Source organism: Procambarus clarkii, chromosome 58 (genome assembly GCF_040958095.1).
Source record: "Procambarus clarkii isolate CNS0578487 chromosome 58, FALCON_Pclarkii_2.0, whole genome shotgun sequence".
Classification (NCBI taxonomy): Eukaryota; Metazoa; Arthropoda; class Malacostraca; order Decapoda; family Cambaridae; genus Procambarus; species Procambarus clarkii.
In genome coordinates this window covers 20,191,040-20,213,358 of record NC_091207.1, presented here as the reverse complement: position 1 = coordinate 20,213,358, position 22,319 = coordinate 20,191,040, and the positions used below count along the sequence as shown (strand labels likewise).

The window sequence follows — 22,319 nt, the reverse complement described above, 5'->3', positions numbered from 1 at the left end:
GGTGACAATGACATGTTCTCTGTGGGAGGGTGACAATGACATATCCTCTGTAGGAGGGTGACAATGACACATTCTCTGTGGGAGGGTGACAATGACATATGCTCTGTGGGAGGGTGATAATGACACATTCTCTGTGGGAGGGTGACAATGACACATTCTCTGTGGGAGGGTGACAATGACATGTCCTCTGTGGGAGGGTGACAATGACACATTCTCTGTGGGAGGGTGACAATGACATATGCTCTGTGGGAGGGTGACAATGACACATTCTCTGTGGGAGGGTGACAATGACACATTCTCTGTGGGAGGGTGACAATGACACATTCTCTGTGGGTTGCACTGGTTGCATTATTGACGTACCAACAGTGGGAAGGGAATAAATTGAAGTGAAAGTTGAGATGAAAGAAGTGGAGGGTTGAAGGTGAAGCAGAGTGGGTGGGGGTGGGTGGATAGGGGGGCAGACGGGTGGGAGGAGGGAGTGGGGGGGTAACTGGGAGTAGAATGAAGAGGGAGGGAGGGAAAGAAAAGGGGGGATTGGGGGGCTGGGGGACAGAATATTGAATAGAAACGTCATAGGCCTACCAAAATGAGATTGTACACTTGTTTCTATGGCAACTGTCCGTGTTTTGCTAGAGCAGGAAGAGCAGCGTAAATATAGGAAGAAAAAACTAGAATATAATAATCAAAATAAGAAGGAGGAGGATAAGAGAGCGAGGAACAGCAAAGATTAAAACTACATTGTAGCCAAGTGTGGAACCGGCCATCGGCGCCATAGCTCTCTGTTACCCCGAGTTGTCACCGTTTTTGTTGCTGTGGCGTGCTGTGGGGAAGTGTCGGGGGGGGGGGGCAGGATATGTGCAGGGGGGAGAAAGGAAATAAGGAATGAGGGAGCGTGGGAAGGATATGATAGGGGAGAGAGAGAGAGAGAGAGAGAGAGAGAGAGAGAGAGAGAGAGAGAGAGAGAGAGAGAGAGAGAGAGAGAGAGAGAGAGATAGAGAGATAGAGACAGAGAGAAACAGAGAGAGACAGAGAGAGAGAGACAGAGAGAGAGAGAGAGAGAGAGAGAGATAGAGGCAGAGAGAAACAGAGAGAGAGAGAGAGATAGAGAGATAGAGACAGAGAAACAGAGAGAGACAGAGAGAGAGAGAGAGAGAGAGAGAGAGAGAGAGAGAGAGAGAGAGAGAGAGAGAGAGAGAGAGAGAGAGAGAGAGAGTGGGGGGGTTGGGGGGTGGAGGTAGGCCCCACCGTCATTGTTGTGAATCAGCGGTCTCCCCCCTCTCTCTCCCTCCCTCCCTCCCGGTGAGCGCGCCAACAGCCTACATTCCCAACCCACCCTCCCCAGGCCTCCTGTTTCACCCAACCTCCTTCCTGCTGGGCCTACGGCAGGCCTATCGCACCTCCGCTTGCCCTCGCCTCCTACTGCTACGCCGCTAACGGAACTGTTTCTTAGGCAATGCAAACGGGTGGTGTTTAAATGCGTATATGCCGTTTGTGTCGTTGTGTAGTTGATCTGGAATTCGTCGCAGCAGGAAATGGGTGTTTGCGAAAGCGTTCGAAAGTTGCGTGGCGCTTGCCAGCCTCCGTATAACTGGGATTACGAACGTTGTCGACTCCTCTCCGTCATTAAAGCCGCCGCGTGTAGATCCGAAACGTCATTTGCGTTGCTAATAGTGGCAACTGCGTGGGTTGCGGGCGGCCCCGTGTTGAGGGTCGCGGGCGGCTCTGGGACAAAGACAGCCAGGCCTAGCTGCTTCTGGAGGGCGCTGCTCTCGCTGCACCACACCCGAGGGGTGCTTGCACCTCACACCACCTGTCTATCACCAGCTGTCACAGGGAAATGAGGGACATTAGACGGGTGTGAGGTGTGTGAGGTGGCCGGGAGAGGCCAGCGTGCGGGACAAAGAGATTTGGCGCGCGTGCTCTTGTTTACGGTGGCGGAGGCGCGATGTCTCTATCTCCAATGCCTACCAGTGTCTTCGCACGATCCTTCACTAGCCTCCACCTCCTTCGCATGACACGCAGGCAATCTTTGACACCGTCTAAACGCCAGAGATAGAGGAATGATAAGCAAGGGGGAGGGGGAAAAAGAGGAAATACTAGTAAGGGAGGCGAGTGGCAGGAGGCCCCGCCCCGAGCCAGGCCGCCGCCCGCGTGTCGCTGGCAACTCAGTGTCGCTCCAGCTGTGCCGCCACACACACGTTCTCCGCCGCCCTCCCCAGCCTCGCCTAGTCACTCCCCATGACCTGACTCTCGCCACTTTTGGTATCCGAAAACTTTTTTTTATGCAAGCTACCGCGGGTGTGTGTGTGGAATCCAGTAACGGTGCAATAAGCGGTTAAAAATATTTTTGTTTTTTTAAGAAAGACTTGTGCGGTGCTCCTTTTCCCTCCCCCCTCCAAAAAAATTCCTCCCTTTCCCCCCTTTTCCCTCCAATGGTGAAAATTTTGAATGAGGAACCCAGTCAATTTTAAGAGGAAAAAGGAAGACTCCACCGACGCGGGTTTGAATGCGCAGACTTCACTTTCAGAGGTAAGTTTTGGGGGGAACCTGTTGAATAACGGCGCTAAGCTTTTTCCCGCCACGGGGGCCCCCATCTTGGAGGAGGGCCCCCGTGGCAGGACTCGCCTTTACCCGAATATACCTGACATGTGGGGGGTCGAGAGTGAGTGGGAGAGGAAACCCACGGTGTGAAAATGAAAGTGAGAGCCGTCAAGGTCGCCACGACCTGGCTCTAACCTACTTTGTTGGTCTTGATGGTTACAAGGACAACCCTGTCGTGAAAGTGTGTGTGTAAACTGTGTAAACTGGCATTGATGAACCACCCTCTCTCTCTTGTGGAATGGTATACCTCTGGTTGGTCCTCCTCCTCCCCCCATCAGGAGCTAAAACGTGGTTTACATAGCTATGATGAAACCCGCCGCCAGCCCGGAGAGATGAAAGTGTGTGTGTGTGTGTGTAAACTTCTGGAACACTGAGCTACTTTCCCCCCCGGGGAGTCTATATATAGTACACTTGTTAAGAGTGAACAGTACGGTAATTGTGTAATGTCGGGGCGAGGTTTACCTCTGGGGACCCGTATGTGTGTGGGAGGGGGGTGAGGTTTACCTCTGGGGACCCGTGTTTGGGGGATAGGTTTACCTCTGGGGACCCGTGTTTGGGGGTTATGTTTACCTCTGGGGAGGTTTACCTTAGATGACCCGTGTGTATGGGGGCGAGGTTTACCTCGGGGACCCATGTGTGTTAGTGGGGGGAGGTTTACCTCTGGGAACCCATGTGTTAGTGGGGGGGGGCGAGGTTTACCTCTGGGAACCCATGTGTGTTAGTGGGGAGCGAGGTTTACCTCTGGGAACCCATGTGTTAGTGGGGGGGGCGAGGTTTACCTCTTGGGACCCGTGTGGGGCGAGGTTTACCTCTGGGAACCCATGTGTGGGGGCGCGAGGTTTACCTCTGGGAACCCATGTGTGGGGGCGAGGTTTACCTCTGGGGACCCGTGTGTGTGGGGGTGGCGAGGTTTACCTCTGGGAACCCATATGTGGGGGCGAGGTTTACCTCTGGGGACCCGTGTGTGGGGGGGGCAAGGTTTACCTCTGGGAACCCATGTGTTAGTGGTGGGGGGCGAGGTTTACCTCTGGGGACCGTGTGTGTGTGGGGGGGGGGGCTTTGGCTTGATCTCCATTCTAGAATGTATTTACGCTCTGTGATCGTTTCGTAAGGGAATATTTCCCCATGTCACGCCATATATATAAAGTTCTAGATCACAAGAGCTGTACTTGTCAAAAGTTGTTCGTAAGTGCCGTCTTTTTGCTTTTTGCTTTTTTGCTTAGGCCTATTCGCCCATTTTGACACATGCAGTGGCAGACACGCTTTGTTGTGATTAATGAGTGGGATTTATCGCCAGGGGAAAGTTAAGGATTTACCCTGAGCGAGAGGTACCATATGGCCACCAAGGCTGGCTGTGAATTAAGCGTCACCCCTTTGCTTTATTTTAGTACTTGTAAATTAAGTAAATTTGTACTTAATTGACTTCTTACTTTTACTTTTTACTTCATTTACGTTTAGCAATTTTAGCACTGCATTGCCGAAATGCATATAAGATTATTTGGCCGTGTATGTGGGGGCGGGAGGTTGGGGGGGGGGGTTAGGTCTACATAAACTTTCCCTTGCTGGTGTTACACAAGTTGAGTTAGCGTGTGCGTGACACACTTAGCGCGTGACCACATCTTTTGTTCTTGTCGGCTTGTTTTGTGCGCACCTGACAAGTTGAACAGGTTTTTTTTCTCTCTCTCTTTGAAGCTAGTGTTGGCAAAGGTGGATTATATTGCATACATCGTGAAAAGATTGCTCTGCGGTTACACATTGTGAACAATTGGCATTTCGTTGCATTCACTCAAAAGTTGAAGCATTGATTTCAACCAGTAGTCTTTCTTCAGATTACGGGGTCTTCAAACTGGCATTATTGTTATTATTGTTTTTATTATTCACATACTCGGTGAAGCAAGGAGTGTTTAAGTGTGTAACAGCTGTAGGGTGATTTATTGCGCCATGTAGATTACAATCTCGTGCTGTGTCCACAAAGCTGCCAGTTTGGAATTACTTGCGTTTGGATGATGATAAAAGTTGGTTCAGATTGAATCACCACGTGTTGGTAATTGTTGTTGTTGATAGCTGGTTGGTAAGCTGTGTGTTCGTTAGTAAGTTACTGGCATATTGTAACGCCAAGTATTCTCCCTGGAACTGTTTTGTTTTCTTTTGTTTCTCATAACTATTCCCGATAGGTTTCTCTACCTAGAGGCATTTCAGCTTTAAAATCTCATGGGCTTATATATTAGAGAGATGTTGGAAGAAATGCAGCAGGCTTACTGTGTGTTAACAACACGTGACCTTTAAAAATATACCGTACGGGGATCCCGGTATGTTTCCTTCTCTCAAGGCCACTAGGCTAGTGTCAGTCGGGTGAATGTTGTTTTGGTTTAGTTGTCAGGCAAAACTGTTGTATCTTGGTTTTTATAACGTTAGGCTCTCACTGCAGTGTGGGCCTGCTGGCCCCTGCCAGGCAGGCTCTCACTGCAGTGTGGGCCTGCTGGCCCCTGCCAGGCAGGCTCTCACTGCAGTGTGGGCCTGCTGGCCCCTGCCAGGCAGACACACACACTGCAGTGGGCCTGCTAGACTGTTATTCTCTTATTATTCTTGAAAAGCCAATTACTAAACCAATGGTTACCTGTATCCTTAAAATAAAAATAAAAATTAATTCATTTCCATAAATAGTTTTGATTTTCCCTACCTATTAATAGGCTGTCTGTCCTTTATTGATTTCTGCACATTTATACGTGTGAATTAGAAATTAAACCAGTTTCATTTTTAGTGTAAAGTTCGGAAAATGCTTTACGTTTTTAGCCTATCACCAACTTGGTAAATAATTAGACTTAATTAACAAAATATGGTCTGGCATGTTAGTCGGGCAACGGTTCTTTCAAGGGTGGGTTGGGCAGCATTATGCTGATGCCGACTAGTTGGCTGTGGACCTTTTGAGGTTTCTTCGCGTGTGGACAGTGGGTGTACGGAACCATTGGGTGTGGACAGTGGGTGTGCGGAACCATTGGGTGTGGACAGTGGGTGTACGGAACCATTGGGTGTGGACAGTGGGTGTGCGGAACCATTGGGTGTGGACAGTGGGTGTGCGGAACCATTGGGTTTGGACAGTGGGTGTACGGAACCATTGGGTGTGGACAGTGGGTGTACGGAACCATTGGGTGTGGACAGTGGGTGTACGGAACCATTGGGTGTGGACAGTGGGTGTACGGAACCATTGGGTGTGGACAGTGGGTGTACGGAACCATTGGGTGTGGACAGTGGGTGTACGGAACCATTGGGTGTGGACAGTGGGTGTACGGAACCATTGGGTGGCATTTTAAATTCACCATTATTGTTGACGTGTGTGGATGCAGTGATCCATTAGGATGTCTTGGCCGCCAGCCCGTCTTAGGCTGTCTGAAGCGAAATGGATAGGCTATGCTATACATTTTTCTCCTATAATGTAAGGTGGTAATATTTGCACCGTGCTCTGCTCTCACGACTCTAGTATTGAAACACGATGGGCTCTCCGTGGATTAAATATGAATTATGCTCGTGTACGCTTGTTATATATATCGTGTTAAGGTTCCGAATTAGATTTCAATGTAAACTGCGTTAATTAAGCATGGTGTACAAGTTGTTGTGGCCTGTAGTGTTGGATGTGAAGTTGTTAATATGACGGTGGGACGGTGGTAGGTGCAGGACCCGAAGGAAGTGGCAGGTGCCCTCTATATAACCTAGGGTGGGAGTGGCGCACTTGCTGTGACGCTCCGGCTGCAAGCGCCCCCTCTGCTAATTTTAATTGACACTTTCACGGGTGAGGGTATGGGCGTAGGGCTTGACGAGTGCCTTGGTGCTACATTATGGTGTGAGAGCAAGTAAGAGTTGACGTTTCTTCAAGCACAGCCTCATTGTTTCCGTATTTGGCTGTCATTGATATGTCCTCTTTGACAAATTAGTCATTATAAGCCGTTATTTTTTCCCAAGCTCTGTTGATCACTTATCGTCTCTACGTTGTGATGGGTCCGTGGATCAATGTCCCCGCGGCCCGGTCTGCCCAGGCCTCCTGGTTGGCAGTCTTGTTAGATGTCGCTGCTCGCAGTCTGACGCATAAAAGTCATTTGGCCCCACAGCGGGACATATTAGGCAAGGTAAAGCAATTGAAGGTTCCAGCACGAGTGTTGTGGGTTTATCTTGATGTTCTTTTAGTGAAGGGCAGGGGAGGGACTCGGACCTTTTTACAGGCTTACCTGCAGCTGCCGCCTTGTGCTCCCTAAACAAATGTTTGTGATTGTAGAATGAGAATTGTAGACTGAGACCCCACCTGTTGTGGAGAGGAATTATTAGGGTTGTGTAGGCTCTTGCAGCAGGTGTGTGGGTGGATACTATAGTAACGCTTACTATCTTTAGTTACACATGTATAATGCCAAGCCATCTTTTTAAGAGTGTAATAATTCCCATTGTTGGGAACACTGTGCTTACCTAGTTGTGCTTGCGGGGGTTGAGCTCTAGCTCGTTGGTCCCGCCTCTCAACTGTCAATCAACATCACGTACGTGTGTGTGTGTGTGTAAAATAATATATAGGGGATAACATTAAATAAATGTTAAATATGACCGAAAATGTTAGATATAGAAGAGGTGGTACTCCCTTTCCTATATTTTATATATATATATATATATATATATATATATATATATATATATATATATATATATATATATATATATATATATATATATATATAATTAATTTAGACGCTGAACGGTGACTGTTGAGGGTGCCTGAGATGTGCCCTCAAGGCCAAACAACTGACCCTCTCCAGGATGCAGCTCCAGAACGGTTGTCACTCCCGGGTAGTATATATGCTACAAGGTGAACAAAGCCATTACGACCGGATGAAGTGAAAGGAAACCGAACCCTACCATTTCTGTCTCCGGAATCGAACCCTGGATCCCCCGATTGCGAGTTTTGAACGAAGCCAAACTACATTACGAGCAATTCTCGCACGTAGAATCTTGTACAACAACAAACCAGAGAGTGGGGTTTAGGAAGGCTTTATTTCACACGATCTGGCGAAACTGTTTAGGCTAGCAGTAAGTGGGATAAAAAAGATCTTGCCGGGTCATTTCGGAAAACTGTTCTCTATCGAGCCAGGTACCTACCTAGTCTTGGGTCGCTGAACTGGCGAGCTGGGAAGAGATGTTGCGCCACTCGGCCAAGAGTATTGATTCGGTTTTTCATAGAACTTGAAGTTGGTATTCGACTGGTGGACGGGGAAGGGGGGGGGGGGGGCGATGCGTCACGCCTGGCGAACCGTTGATCACATTGAAGGACATGCCAGTTGCCTTTACTTTGTGCGTGATGCTCTTACCTTAGGTGCAGGGAGGAGCCCTTGCCTCGGGTGCAGGGAGGAGCCCTTACCTCAGGTGCAGGGAGGAGCCCTTGCCTCGGGTGCAGGGAGGAGCCCTTGCCTCAGGTGCAGGGAGGAGCCCGTGCCTCAGGTGCAGGGAGGAGCCCTTACCTCAGGTGCAGGGAGGAGCCCTTACCTCAGGTGCAGGGAGGAGCCCTTGCCTCAGGTGCAGGGAGGAGCCCTTGCCTCAGGTGCAGGGAGGAGCCCTTACCTCAGGTGCAGGGAGGAGCCCTTGCCTCGGGTGCAGGGAGGAGCCCGTGCCTCAGGTGCAGGTGTTGTGCAGGGAGGAACCCTTACCTCAGGTGCAGGTGTTGTGCAGGGAGGAACCCTTACCTCAGGTGCAGGTGTTGTACAGGGAGGAACCCTTACCTCAGGTGCAGGTGTTGTACAGGGAGGAACCCTTACCTCAGGTGCAGGTGTTGTACAGGGAGGAACCCTTACCTCAGGTGCAGGTGTTGTACAGGAAGGCATAGTCAACTCATATTGCCGTGTCTGAGCGGCTCTATTTTCTCTGGCAAGTAGGCCTATGGGGGCTCTAGGCCAAAATCCAGCTCTTAAATGCAAAATTTTTTTTATTCAGAAAGCAAGGTTTTATAGGATTATTACACAATTTATTGAATTGGTGTCAACATTTAAAATATAATGATGGTGACGAGTGTCATACGTGATGATGATTTGTCTTAATTATTCCGTACGGTAAAATGTTGAGATTTTAGTTACAAAATGATCCCACAAGGAGCTCATATTAAATATTGCAAAATTGATAATTTGCACAAAAATTGCCTTTTCCTTAGGCTATGCAGTTTGGTTTGGAAGCCTTGGATTACGGTTCGAAATTGTGTATTACGTTAACATGTTCGGAGATTACGAAGAGGTGGTTAGAACGACGCAACTACATCATTCCACAGGAGAGAAACTGTTTTAAACTACATCATTCCACAGGAGAGAAACTGTTTTAAGATATCTTGTCTTGAGGTTATCTTATGATATCGGGGCTTAGCGTTCCCCGCGACCCGGTCCTCGACTAGGCTTCCTTTTTGTTAATTAACGAAGTTGTGACAGTCACTTAAGTGATCCTCAAGTGACCGCCTTCACCCTTAAGTGGCCGCCTTCACCCTTAAGTGACCTTGATCAAGCGACCGCGCACGTAAAGCGTCCATTAGTAACGTTCAAGGTATATATTACCCTATGCACATGGACTTAATTTAAATAAATTTTTGGGAAAAAATTTAATTTGTCGAGCTATTTAGACATTATTTTTTTGGTGACTGTCCTTTGTTTTCAAGTGAAGCATTGTACTACTTAGCTCATTGTTCATCATACCCTCAGGTGTTGGAGTGTTCATCATACCCTCAGGTGTTGATGTGTTCATCATTCCCTCAGGTGTTGATGTGTTCATCATTCCCTCAGGTGTTGATGTGTTCATCATTCCCTCAGGTGTTGATGTGTTCATCATTCCCTCAGGTGTTGATGTGTTCATCATTCCCTCAGGTGTTGTGTTCATCATTCCCTCAGGTGTTGATGTGTTCATCATTCCCTCAGGTGTTGATGTGTTCATCATTCCCTCAGGTGTTGTGTTCATCATTCCCTCAGGTGTTGATGTGTTCATCATTCCCTCAGGTGTTGGAAGACTTAATCCTCTTTTGAGTTTGGGCGCCCTCCCACATTCTCCTGTCCCCCCCTCCCCCCTCCCACACATTCTTTCTCCTGGCCCCCCCCCCCTTTTACTACCACAGACGTGGCCACACATTTACAATGCTAACCATCACATATACATTTTCTTCTGTCCTCATTGTTGTGGGGGTTGACTACTTGCTTGATTGTGATTGCTGGGATTGAACTCGGGGTTCTGTAGCCTCTACCTCTTGACCTTCAGTCAGCTGGTGTTCAGGTTCCTGGAGCCTATTGACTTCTTAACATATCTTCATTTAATGTTATGTATGGAGTCTGCCTCCACTTTATAGTGCAAACTTTTTATAGTGCTTTCCATGTGGTTACTCTTGACAGAGGTGTTAAGGTGCTGCTGACAAATGGAATACATTAGGCAGTGATGTGGTGGAGGCTGACTCCATACACAGTTTCAAGTGTAGATATGATAGAGCCCAATAGGCTCAGGAACCTGTACACCTGTTGATGGACGGTTGAGAGGCGGGACCAAAGAGCCAGAGCTCAACCCCGCAAGCACAACTAGGTGAGTACTGCTATGCCGTGCGGAAGTTCCTGAAGACCTCTTTGGCTCTGGGAAACAAACATAATAGCATAGACTCACTCCTCTACGGAGTGAGTCTATGCTATTATGTTTGTTTCGCATATGCTGATTACCCATTTAGCTCATTTATTGATGCTTTTCACTTTCATGTTTCCACGGGACCTGTTACCTTGCCTTGAGGTATATCTTGGTCCTCCACTTTTGTCGTTATCTTGCATTTATCTGGGTAGAAGTCCAGTAGCCATTTCTCTAACCATCCTTGAAGCTTATCTAGGCCATACTGCATCTGGACGTTCCTCGTGTTAGGATATGTTCTATTAATCTTACACATCCCCAGACATTGGTATGTGAATGCACGAACTTCTCATTTAGGTCGCTTGTATAAGGAACGGTATGGGACGCGGACCTGCCCCCTTGTGGTACTCCACTAGGAGCCTCCCTCCACCCCGAAGTCTTCTCACCGTAATCCTATTTCCTCTCTGGTTCTGCCAGATCAATTTATAACTAGTTCCCCCCCGTCTCAATATCAAGTTTGTATAGCGGTCTCTTGTGTGGCACTGTCGGATGCCTGCTGACAATCCAGCAAGATACAATCTGCATCATTCCTCCTCCAGCCTCGGCATAAAACTGGCAGGTTTGCTAGGCCAGGACCTGCGTTTTTTGCAGCCAAATTCATGTTTGGAGACGGCTTGCCCCCTCTGGTAATGGGTGCCAGTGGGGGGCAAATTGATGATTCAATGATTATTGTCAATACTCCAACTTTTTAGGGAATGTTCACTGGCCTGTATTTTAGGAGCTCTTGCCCGTTCACTACAGAATATATGGACAAAGTTCTCTCTCACTCCAGGGTATTTTTCCCCTTTTATTTATTGAGGTGTTTTAAGGTTGGCGGGAAGGGTTTGTGCTGTGTTCGCTGGTACCCCTCCAATACTATCCATACCTTGAGGTGATTTCGGGGCTTGGCGACCCCGCGGCCCGGTCGTCGACCAGGCCTCCTGGTTGCTGAACTGGTCAACCAGGCTGTTGGACGCGGCTGCTCGCAGCCTGACATATGAATCACAACCTGGTTGATCAGGTATCCATGGAAGAAAAATATATCCTAGTTTGATGATCGGGGTTATCACGTAGCTGTAATGCTTCATAACTTTCTTGGCTGCCTTGTCTGCTCATAATCCAATTACCTTGTTGTACATTCTCCCTTGTTCTTTGTATCTGCTTAGTTGTTTGTGTTGGGAGGTTTTGTTTGCTACTGCTGCTGTAATTCAGTTTCTGAACATGTGAAGGTCTGTAAACGTTTCCAGTATGACTTGCAGGATGGGCTGAATAATAACTACTGAACAGGTTGTGAATGAGTGGTTGTCATTCATTCATAAAGTCCCAGGCCGGGCTTGGGGAGTAGAGCAACTCCCAGAACCAGCCACAGGGACTCATTGGGTACTATTATTTCAATTAGAAAATCAGTTAGATCCATGAAAAGGATTCAAACCTATGCTCTATGTACTTCCAAGATAAAAAGACTGCTTCAGCTTCGTTGCAAACCTCAGGAACCCATAGACGATTCAGTTGAATCCCGGGTTACAATTCTTATCACCATGTGGTGGTGTAGTTGTCCAAGGCGTTTGCTTGGGGAGAACACAGAGCGCAGGTTCGAATCCTCAAAACGGCTCCTACTGATTTTCTCGATACATCACGCCAATGTGATTTCTTTGTACATTGTTTCCATTCTTAGCGCACCTCGCACAAGTGTCCCCCATGTCGTAATGTGTACTTGTTTCCTGTCTGACTCCCCCCCCCCCCTTCCGCCTTCCATGGGGCGGGGGTGGGGGCAAACTGGTTGTAGGGGTCCACTTAGTTGCTTCAACATTGACGCGAGGTTCACACCAGTTTCTCTTCTCTCCCAATAACTCTTACTCACCTGGTTGTCCTTGTGGGGATTGAGCTCTGGCTCTTTGGTCCCGCCTCTCAACTCTCAATCTACTGTTGTCCAGGTTACCGAGCCTATTGGGCTCGGAATAATATATATATATATATATATATATATATATATATATATATATATATATATATATATATATATATATATATATATAAAATTGTGTGGGGGGGGGGTGATGAAGCAGGGTTGGGGGGGCCGCCACACCCCTTGACATACTCATGGTTGGGAGGAGTGAGGGGGGGGGGTGCTTCACTCCATGTAGAAAGTGAAAATTAGCTGTTCAGGGTTGTGCGATGACATCACTTCTCCGCTCTCTGGTTTGTGGTGGTGGGGTGGGGGGGGGGCGTTTGTGGTGGTGGGGGGGGAGGATGGTAGATATCTAGTGGCTGTTGTGGTAGGTGGAGTTTTGGATGTGGGGGATCCTATTAATTTTGATTTGGTTGGGATTTGAAGGGAGTTGTTTGGCGTGTGATGGTGGTGTTGATCGTAGCGTTCCAGTGAGCATTGATGTACCAATGAATCAACATCAGTGACGTTGATGTAATGTTACGGGAACGTTATATTTTCTCCGCCAGATATGTTCACACAGACGAGCACATTTGCTGTTTTCTGGCATAAATTACAGCAATCTGCCACACGCAGCTCTGCCACCTCCGCCCCCCCCCCCTCCCCGCCTACATTGAACCCCCACCACCTCCATTGGAACCCCCCACATTGGGCCCTCCTCCCACATTGGAACCCCGTCCCACATTTTCTTTGTGTTCAGTTGAGCTAGACACAGTTGCAGCCAATCTTCTGGTGAGAGGGTAGACCACAGTGCCGGTTCTGCCCCTCTGGGCTACAGTGCTGTATCCCCCTCTTAATTGTATTTTTTTAAACCCCTCCACAAGTTATAAAGTAAATTGTTACTGGCGACGCCTTTTGTTGAATCAACAGAGAAATTCGCTTAATGAATGCAACAATAGTTGGCTATTTCTGCCTGGGTGTGTTGCTCCCAAAGACTCACACACGACGGAATCTAACTTGTCACTTGTTGAAACTTTAGGCACCCAAGCTTAGGAGCTGGCCAAGCTGTTAGCAGGCTCCTCTCTGTTAGCAGGCTCCTCCCTGTTAGCAGGCTCTCCCTGTTAGCAGGCTCCTCCTTGTTAGCAGGCTCTCCCCTGTTAGCAGGCTCCTCCTTGTTAGCAGGCTCTCCCCTGTTAGCAGGCTCTCCCCCTGTTAGCAGGCTCCTCCTTGTTAGCAGGCTCTCCCCTGTTAGCAGGCTCTCCCCCTGTTAGCAGGCTCTCCCCTGTTAGCAGGCTCCTCCCTGTTAGCAGGCTCCTCCCTGTTAGCAGGCTCTCCCCCTGTTAGCAGGCTCTCCCCCTGTTAGCAGGCTCTCCCCCTGTTAGCAGGCTCTCCCCCTGTTAGCAGGCTCTCCCCTGTTAGCAGGCTCTCCCCCTGTTAGCAGGCTCCTCCCTGTTAGCAGGCTCTCCCCCTGTTAGCAGGCTCCTCCCTGTTAGCAGGCGTGGACATCTTCAAAAGAAAAGTAGATAGTTTTCTTCAAGAAGTGCCAGACCAACCTGCCCGGCTGATCTGGCTTGGTCAGAGTTGACTCGCAAGTCAAGCCTGGCCTCAGGCCGGGCTTGGGGAGTAGAACTACTCTCGGAACCCCATCAAGCAGGCTTTCCCAGCCTGTTTGCTCCTGTTAGCTTTCCCGTCCCATAGCGCCTGGTAAGCCTTACCCAACTATTTTCCCCTAGAACACCACCTGCCAATTATTTAACCACCAGGTGCTCAATCACTGATGGGTGAACAGATACGTACAGTTAAGGACTGACGTTTAGTGAGTTGTCCCCGACTGGGATACGAACCCCCAGGCCGCGGTGTTCGCGGAGCGCGAGGCCAGCATTACTTTGCGAGGGTTCCCAGGATGCACATCGCGGCCCGAGTCGGGCGGCTGAAGGCCTGGGTCCAGATTCACGAAGCAGTTACGCAAGCACTTACGTACGTGTACATCTTTCCTCAATCTATGACGGCTTTGGTTACTTTTATTAAACAGTTTACAAGCTTGAAAACTTGCCAATCAACTGTTGCTATTGTTATAAACAGCCTCCTGGTGCTTCGGAGCTCATTAACTGTTTAATAAGTGTAAACGAAGCCACCAAAGATTGAGAAAAGATGGACAGGTTCGTAAGTGCTTGCGTAACTGCTTCGTGAATCTGGCCCCTGTGCTCTACTCGCCCCTATACCACCACTGTTTTGTCGTTTACATATCCATTGTTTTGGGAGTTTTGTGCCGCTGGGATTAATTGAAAGTTGCTCGACAGGTATGGTGGGTTGCTTGGGGGCTCGTGCGTTTCTGGGTAGGCAGAATGTTGCCTTGGCTGAAGGCCAGACCGCTGTGTTTTTGACGGAATGACGCACCGAGATTGGCAGCTGTCGTCGTTCAAAGTTCCCACTTGTTAACTTGAGCATTGTTCCACCTGGATGCTTGGCCACGCATGTAGATGGTTGGGTTGATTTGCAGGAGGTGACTGTCGCCTCCAGCAGCCGGCGTCCAGGGCCACACACATGCGCACTTCTTGTAAGAACCTATCCAAGTGCCCCCTGAGATGGTCGTACGCGAACTCTCGTGTTTACCTTTATGACTAAGGGTATAAGTTTCTGAATTGTGGAATTGCAGCCTTTTGTGTTGAGTAATGACTGGGAATAATAGGGAACACTAGGCGAAGGGTAGGTCGTCGGGGAGGCGTTCTAGAGCGGTGAGATAAGTACGATGAAGGGAAACTACCTCCTAATATCGACTAGAGAAAGACTTGGAGGTAGACCTAACTCCAGAGGCTCGTATAACTAGAATAACGTCAGCCGCATACTCTGGTCAGGCAAAAGTCTGAACATCCTTCAGAAACTTGAATAAGGAGGCTTTTAGATCACTGTATACCGCTCATGTGAGGCCAGTCTTAGAGTATGCCGCCCCAACGTGGAGCCCCCAGAAAAAAAATACATAAGGAAGCTCGAAAAGGTGTAAATGTTTGCAACGAGACTCGTCTCAGAGCTGCGAGGGATGAGGCACGAAGACAGACTAAAAGAACTAAACCTGACGACGTTAGAAGGGAGGAGGAAGAGTGGCGGGGGGACATGATACAGACGTATAAAATACAGGGATTGACAAAGTAGAGGGAATGTTTACAATGAATAGCAATAGAACAAGGGGGACACGGATGGAAGCTTGAGATTTGGATGTGTCATAAGAATGTTAGAAAGAAATCTTTTAGCGTTTCTAAGGGTAGTGAGTAAATGGAATGACCTAAAGGAGCAGATTGTAGACGCCATTCATAACTTTAAAAGCAGTTATGATTGAGAAATAAGTCATTGCATTAGACAACCAACGGCTTGAAAAGTGGGGTCCAAGAGCTCGAGCTCGCTCCTGCAGGCACAATTAGGCGAGTTCACACTGATGTGTATATGACACTAGATAAATGGTTGTCATAAATATGAAATTGTTTTTAATACGAGAATGTAGAACAGGAGTGGAATGTGGGGCGCATTCTTGGGTGCGCGCGCGCGCCTCTGGGGGTAGATGTGTATTCTTCCCCTCCCTCCCTCCCTTCCCATACATTCTCCTTCCCTCCCACGGCGTCCCGGCCGACCTCCTTCTCTTCCACGGCGTCCCAGCCGACCTCCTTCCCTCCCACGGCGTCCCAGCCGACCTCCTTCCCTCCCACGGCGTCCCTCCCGACCTCCCCTCCCACGGCGTCCCTCCCGACCTCCTTCCCTCCCACGGCGTCCCGGCCGACCTTCCCTCCCTCCTACTCCATTATCCCACGTCTTCCCTACGGTCCCTCGCTACTCTGAACCGCCACGATGGTCCGTCCGCACTCTACACCCACGGCCCCCCCCCCTCTCCCTGTCCCACCACTACCCTCCATTATATTCCTTCCCAGGCCGCCGCCGCCACCACCACCACCACTCTTCCTTCCCTTCTATTCCTCTCCCTTTCGTGGCTGCTCTGCCTTCGCTGCCCTTCTCGTTAGTGCCGTAACTCTGGCCGTGGTGTCTTAACACTCTCGTGACCGTCTTGGAAGGTTGTGGCCCCACTTGTGGCGCCTCCTGGCGTCTTCTCACTTCATTTCCTTGAGCAGATTTGATTTTTGTTTTCCTATCTGCTCTGATCGTCGCCCTGCCTCCTCTCCTCCGTCCCCTGCACACACACAAAAAATACATCATCCGCCTCTTTCTTTCCTGTTCTCTCTGCTTCCTCTTTATTCCTTTTGCCCCGGTTTATTACCCTTCCCCCCCCCTCCCCTTTTCGTCCCTACCATCCCCAGTGTTCCCTATGCCCCAGCCATGCCCCAGCCATGCCCCCACCACAGCTCTTCCTTTTGCTCAATAGTAGTGATACCTATTTGATGGGGTTCTGGGAGTTCTACTGGCCAAGCCCAGCCCGGCCAGGCTTGACTTGTGAGAGCTTGGTCCACAAGCCTTCCTTGCCTCAATTTTAAAGCCTGTTCCTAGAAATGGATGTATTTTGCACGGGCTGTTGTGTGCCTATGTGATCTACCTCACTGTTAGGCTTCGTAAATAGTATCAACTGCGGTTTGGTAAAGCTTTCGATGGTTTCATATTTTTCGAACATGTTTGCTGTAAATGTCCCACATAACTGTTAAATTTCCTACGAACAGAGACCAGTTCTTCTCTTCTACGAACAGAAGACGTAATACAGGACACGGCAAACCTACAATCTGATCACACACAGAGATCACACTAACGTGATGCATCAAATGAGCAAATCCACAAGGGCCGTGACGAGGATTCGAACCTGCGCCCGAACCTGTCTGGGATGCTGCTGGACGCAGGTTCGAATCCTCGTCACGGCCCTTGTGGATTTGTTCTACAATCTGATGTATATCAGGTCTTTCAATGGGCCACAGACACTTACAATGTTTAATGAAGATAAGTTCCAGCTATGGAAACAACGAAAGCATATAAACGGAAACCATACACATAAAACTCGGTCAAAACTTACAATAGAATGAAAAACAATGTAAAGAATTTGAATGTCTGAAGACCTTTCCTGGAACACAATAAGGTAACTTACAACTGCAAGAAAAATTAGAAGTTGGATAACCAGAACCATTTAAACAAGGGATGCCATGCCCATGATACTTTTGAAGACACTAGTGCTCTCTAGAGTGGAATATTATTGCACAATAACAGCCCCATTCAAAGCTGGAATCCACTCAATAAGATCTAAATTCTTGGGACCTATTAAGATGTTTATTGTTGTATTCTCTAGCTATACCGATGAACCTTTTCAAGACGTTAGTGCACTCTTAGTGGAGTTATCTTGAGATGATTTCGGGGCTTTAGTGTCCCCGCGGCCCAGTCCTCGACCAGGCCTCCACCCCAAGGAAGCAGCCCGTGACAGCTGACTAACACCCAGGTACCTATTTTACTGCTAGGCAACAGGGGCATAGGATGAAAGAAACTGGCCATTGTGACCACATGAGACTGATCACATGAGACCAGAAGGCATGGCAGGATGTGCAGAATACCCCCGTTGAAGAGCAGAGGTGCAACAGGTACTCTGAGAAAGAACTCTATCAACATCAGAGGCCCGAGACTGTTCAACACGCTTCCACTACACATAAGGGGCATAATTGGCCGACCCCCTCACAGTGTTCAAGAGAGAACTGGATAAACACCTCCAAAGAATACCTTATCAACCAGGCTGTGATTCATACGTTAGGCTGCGACCAGCCGCGACCAGCATAGACGCGATACAGCTTCTAAATTATTGGGATCGTCTCAAAGCCCTCCAAATGTACTCACTAGAAAGAAGACGAGAGAGATATCAAATAATATACACCTGGAAGATACTGGAGGGCGAAGTACCAAATCTACACAGTAAAATAACAACGTACTGGAGTGAACGATATGGAAGAAAATGCAGAATAGAACCAGTGAAGAGCAGGGTTGCCATAGGCACAATCAGAGAACACTGTATAAACATCAGAGGTCCGCGGTTGTTCAACACCCTCTCAGCGAACATAAGAAATATTGCCGGAACAACCGTGGACATCTTCAAGAGGGAACTAGATTGTTTCCTCCAAGGACTGCCCGACCAACCGGGCTGTGGTGGGTATGTGGGCCTGCGGGCCGCTCCAAGCAACAACCTGGTGGACCAAACTCTCACAAGTCAAGCTTGGCCTCGGGCCGGGCTTGGGGAGTAGAAGAACTCTCAGAATCCCATCAACCAGGTATCAACAGCCTGGTTGACCAGTCCAACTACCAGGAGGCCTGGCCAGAGACAGGACCACCAGGACTTTGGTCGACGGAATCGACGCAAGCTTTGAAGTGAATAGTTCCTTTAACAAGGTGATTAGTATTTACTAGGGTAGTCTGAGGCTGAGGGTGGAGTGATGGGCACGACAATGGTCGCCGCCCGCACGCGTATCAGCGTCGGCGGTGTTACCTGGTTGATACCTGGTTGATGGGGTTCTGGGAGTTGTTCTACTCCCCAAGCCCGGCCCGAGGCCAGGCTCGACTTGTGAGAGGCTGTTGTCCACTAGGCTGTTGCTTGGAGCGGCCCGCAGGCCCACATACCCACCACAGCCCGTGTGTCATAGTATGTCTCTTGTCCAGGAAGTTGGGTAATTTTCAACATTACTCCTGTACTCAACATGGCCTCAAATTAATGACTAAATCGTTGACATTTCGTTTATATCACATAAGGGAAAGTAGGATGATAAACGTCGAAATTTAATTGACACCGTGGCTCTGGTGTTGATGGTTCTCTCTGAGTACCTATTGCGCCTCTTGTCAATTATATGTAAGACTGCAGTTTCTCCCAAGATTGTAAGGCAGGGAGAGGGAATTATCAGGGGACGGCGCCAAGTTATTACGACTACGATGCTGCGAAGTTGTCTCAGATTGTGCTTGATAGTCTTGTGTGGATTTCTGAAGGTATTCTCCCACCCCACCTTACCTACTAGCTCCACCCCCCCCCCAACCACACACTGACCATCAGCCAACCCCCTCACCCCCCCCCATCACCCTACAGCCTGCCCCCCCCCTCACCCTACAGCCTGCCCCCCCCCCTCACCCTACAGCCTGCCCCCCCCCCTCACCCTACAGCCTGCCCCCCCCTCACCCTACAGCCTGCCCCCCCCCCTCACCCTACAGCCTGCCCCCCCTCACCCTACAGCCTGCCCCCCTCACCCTACAGCCTGCCCCCCCTCACCCTACAGCCTGCCCCCCTCACCCTACAGCCTGCCCCCCCCCCTCACCCTACAGCCTGCCCCCCCCCCTCACTCTACAGCCTGCCGCCCCTCACCCTACCCCCCCCTCACCCTACACCCTGCCCTCACTCTACAGCCTGCCGCCCCCACCCTACACACCCCCCTCACCCTACAAACCCCCCCTCACCCTACACACCCCCCTCACCCTACACCCCCCCCTCACCCTACACCCCCCCTCACCCTACACCCCCCCCCCCTCCACCCTACACACCCCCCCCCTCCACCCTACACACCCCCCCCTCCACCCTACACACACCCCCCCCCTCCACCCTACACACCCCCCCCCATCCACCCTACACACACCCCCTCACCCTACGCCCCCCTCACCCTACACCCCCCTAACCCTACACCCCCCTCACCCTACACCCCCCCTCACCTTCCCCACCATAGCATCATCGTCATGTGTGTGTTAAGTAACTACGCGTGTATATTTGTACGCCAGAGTTGGTAGGTTAATATTTGGTGGTGTTAAAGGGAATTTAAAAGGGCAGGATTGTAGGTCTTCGGTGCTATTGTTGTGGAGTTGTTAGTACACAATGTTATATTAAGCATTCCCATGTTGGCTGTTAAAGACGACGGAGTTATAATGCTAACCGCTAGTAAGATAAAGGTGATGGCATGCTTGTGTGTGTGGGTGGGTGTGGGAGTGTGTGTGTGTGGGGGTTTGGGTGGGTGTGGGAGTGTGGGGGTGTGGGTGGGTTTGGGTGGGTGTGTGGGTGTGTGTGGGTGGGTGGGTGTATGTGTGTGGGGGGTGGGTGGGTGTACTCACCTATTTGTGCTTGCGGGGGTTGAGCTCTGGCTCTTTGGTCAATTGTGTGTGTGTGTGTGTGTGTGTGTGTGTGTGTGTGTGTGTGTGTGTGTGTGTGTGTGTGTGTGTGTGTGTGTGTGTACAGGCTGAATACCGCACTTGTGTGTGGGGAGGGGCGGGGTAGGGGGGTAGGTGGAGGAGCAAGGGAAGCACAGTGCATGTGATGCAGGTGGGTGGAGGGGAGGACAGCAGTTGAGGGAGAGGAGAGGGTGGAGGCAGCGACGTAGCAGCAGCAGCAGCAGCGTGGTGGTGTCTTGTCTGAGGGAGAGCATGGTGGGGGCTCCTACCTGTGGATCGGCGGCGTGTCTGCTCCTGCCGCCAGCCGCATCGATTCCCTGCCTCGCCCCCCTCCTCCCCTTTGCGTGGGGTGCTGGTCTCCCCCCTCTTTCTCTTTCCCGCCACAGGCCTAACACTCGCTGACGCCCACACCTGCGCCACAACGCCCATACCTGCGCCACAACGCCCACGCCACAGCCACCACATACAGGGTGAGGAATTGATAGGGTAAATAGACAGCTTATTTAACACAAGGGGGCACGCACACTAGGGGACACGGGTGGAAATTGAGTGCCCAAATGAGCCATAAAGACGTTAGATACAACTTGTTTTAGTGCCAAAGTAGTTAACAAATGGAATGCATTGGGCAGTGATGGGGTTGAGGCAGACTCCATACACAGTTTCAAGTGCACATATGATAGAGCCTAGTATTAGGCTCCGTAGCCTGTACTCCCAGGAGATTGACAGTTGAGAGGCGGGACCAAAGAGCCGAAGCTCAAAGAAGCCGAAGCTCTGCGACTACACACACCACACACCTGCGTCTTCCTCGCACCCTTGTCCAACAGTGGGATCCATTCCACTGTTCATTCCACACATCACTGTTTCACCTTCCTCACCTCACATTCAGGAAACTGCTTAATGGTTATATAGAATATTATGCCTAGAGAAAGTGACCAGAATTACTCCTAAACAAGGGAGCATTGTGGTTGTAGCGGCAGAGCGTAGTTGTAGTGGTTGTGCGTGATGGTAGTCTGGTGGTGATAGAGCACAGCTCGCCAGGGAAGTGTTCCAGCTCTTGACACGCAAAGCTATTTATGTTCTGGAGTGACTAAAATAGTTACCTACAGCCTCTTGGTACACTAATGCTATAGCTCAAAACTGTGAGGCATTGATCAATATGCTTCCTCTCCCCTCTCTCACCCCGCCTCTCCCACCATTCCCCTCTCTCTCTCTCACCCCGCCTCTCCCCCCATTCCCCCCTCTCTCACCCCGCCTCTCCCCCCATTCCCCTCTCTCTCACCCCGCCTCTCCCCCCATTCCCCTCTCTCTCACCCCGCCTATCTCACCATTCCCCTCTCTCTTACCCCGCCTCTCCCCCCATTCCCCTCTCTCTCACCCCGCCTCTCCCCCCATTCCCCTCTCTCTCACCCCACCTATCTCACCATTCCCCTCTCTCTCTCTCACCCCGCCTCTCCCACCATTCCCCTCTCTCTCACCTCGCCTCTCCCACCATTCCCCTCTCTCTCTCTCACCCCGCCTCTCCCACCATTCCCCTCTCTCTCACCCCGCCTCTCCCACCATTCCCCTCTCTTACCCCGCCTCTCCCCCCATTCCCCTCTCTCTCACCCCGCCTCGCCCCCCATTCCCCTCTCTCTCACCCCTCTTCCCCATTCCCCTCTCCCAAATAGAGCCAACTAGGAAAGGAAACATCCCAGACTTATTTTTACAAACAACGATGAGCTGCTGATGTTATAGATTCAGCTACTCGGAACAAGTTCCAAGTAGCACGGGCTATGGTGAGCCCGTAGTGGACTTACCTGGCACAGGAGCGGTGCTGATAGAGCTGATCAGGGATTATAATGATTACAACTATACTTGTCACTCAGATCACAACCTGATCCAAGTTCAGACGAGCATGGCCAATAGACCTCTGCAGCCAATCTCAAATCACCAGAGGAGGAGAATTCAGCAAATTCAATATTAATAGTAAAGTGATTAACTATAAGCGAATAACCGAGACTTGGCAGAACTATGCTGAGAGGAACGACTACATAATGCTGACTTGGACCATTGTTTAGAGCAAATAGGCTCTGTGGCACTAGAAGCA

The 22,319-nt window shown here is 50.0% G+C and overlaps 1 protein-coding gene across 1 annotated transcript in view; it reads left to right on the top strand.

Moving 5' to 3' along the window:
- The first annotated feature begins 1,852 nt into the window (after positions 1-1,852).
- LOC123767955 (brain tumor protein) overlaps positions 1,853-22,319 on the top strand; it is a 109,356-nt gene continuing 88,889 nt past the window's right edge. The window contains exon 1 of the mRNA XM_045758161.2: positions 1,853-2,529. The gene's annotated coding sequence lies outside the window, so the exon portion shown is untranslated. The remainder of the gene's footprint in view (positions 2,530-22,319) is intronic.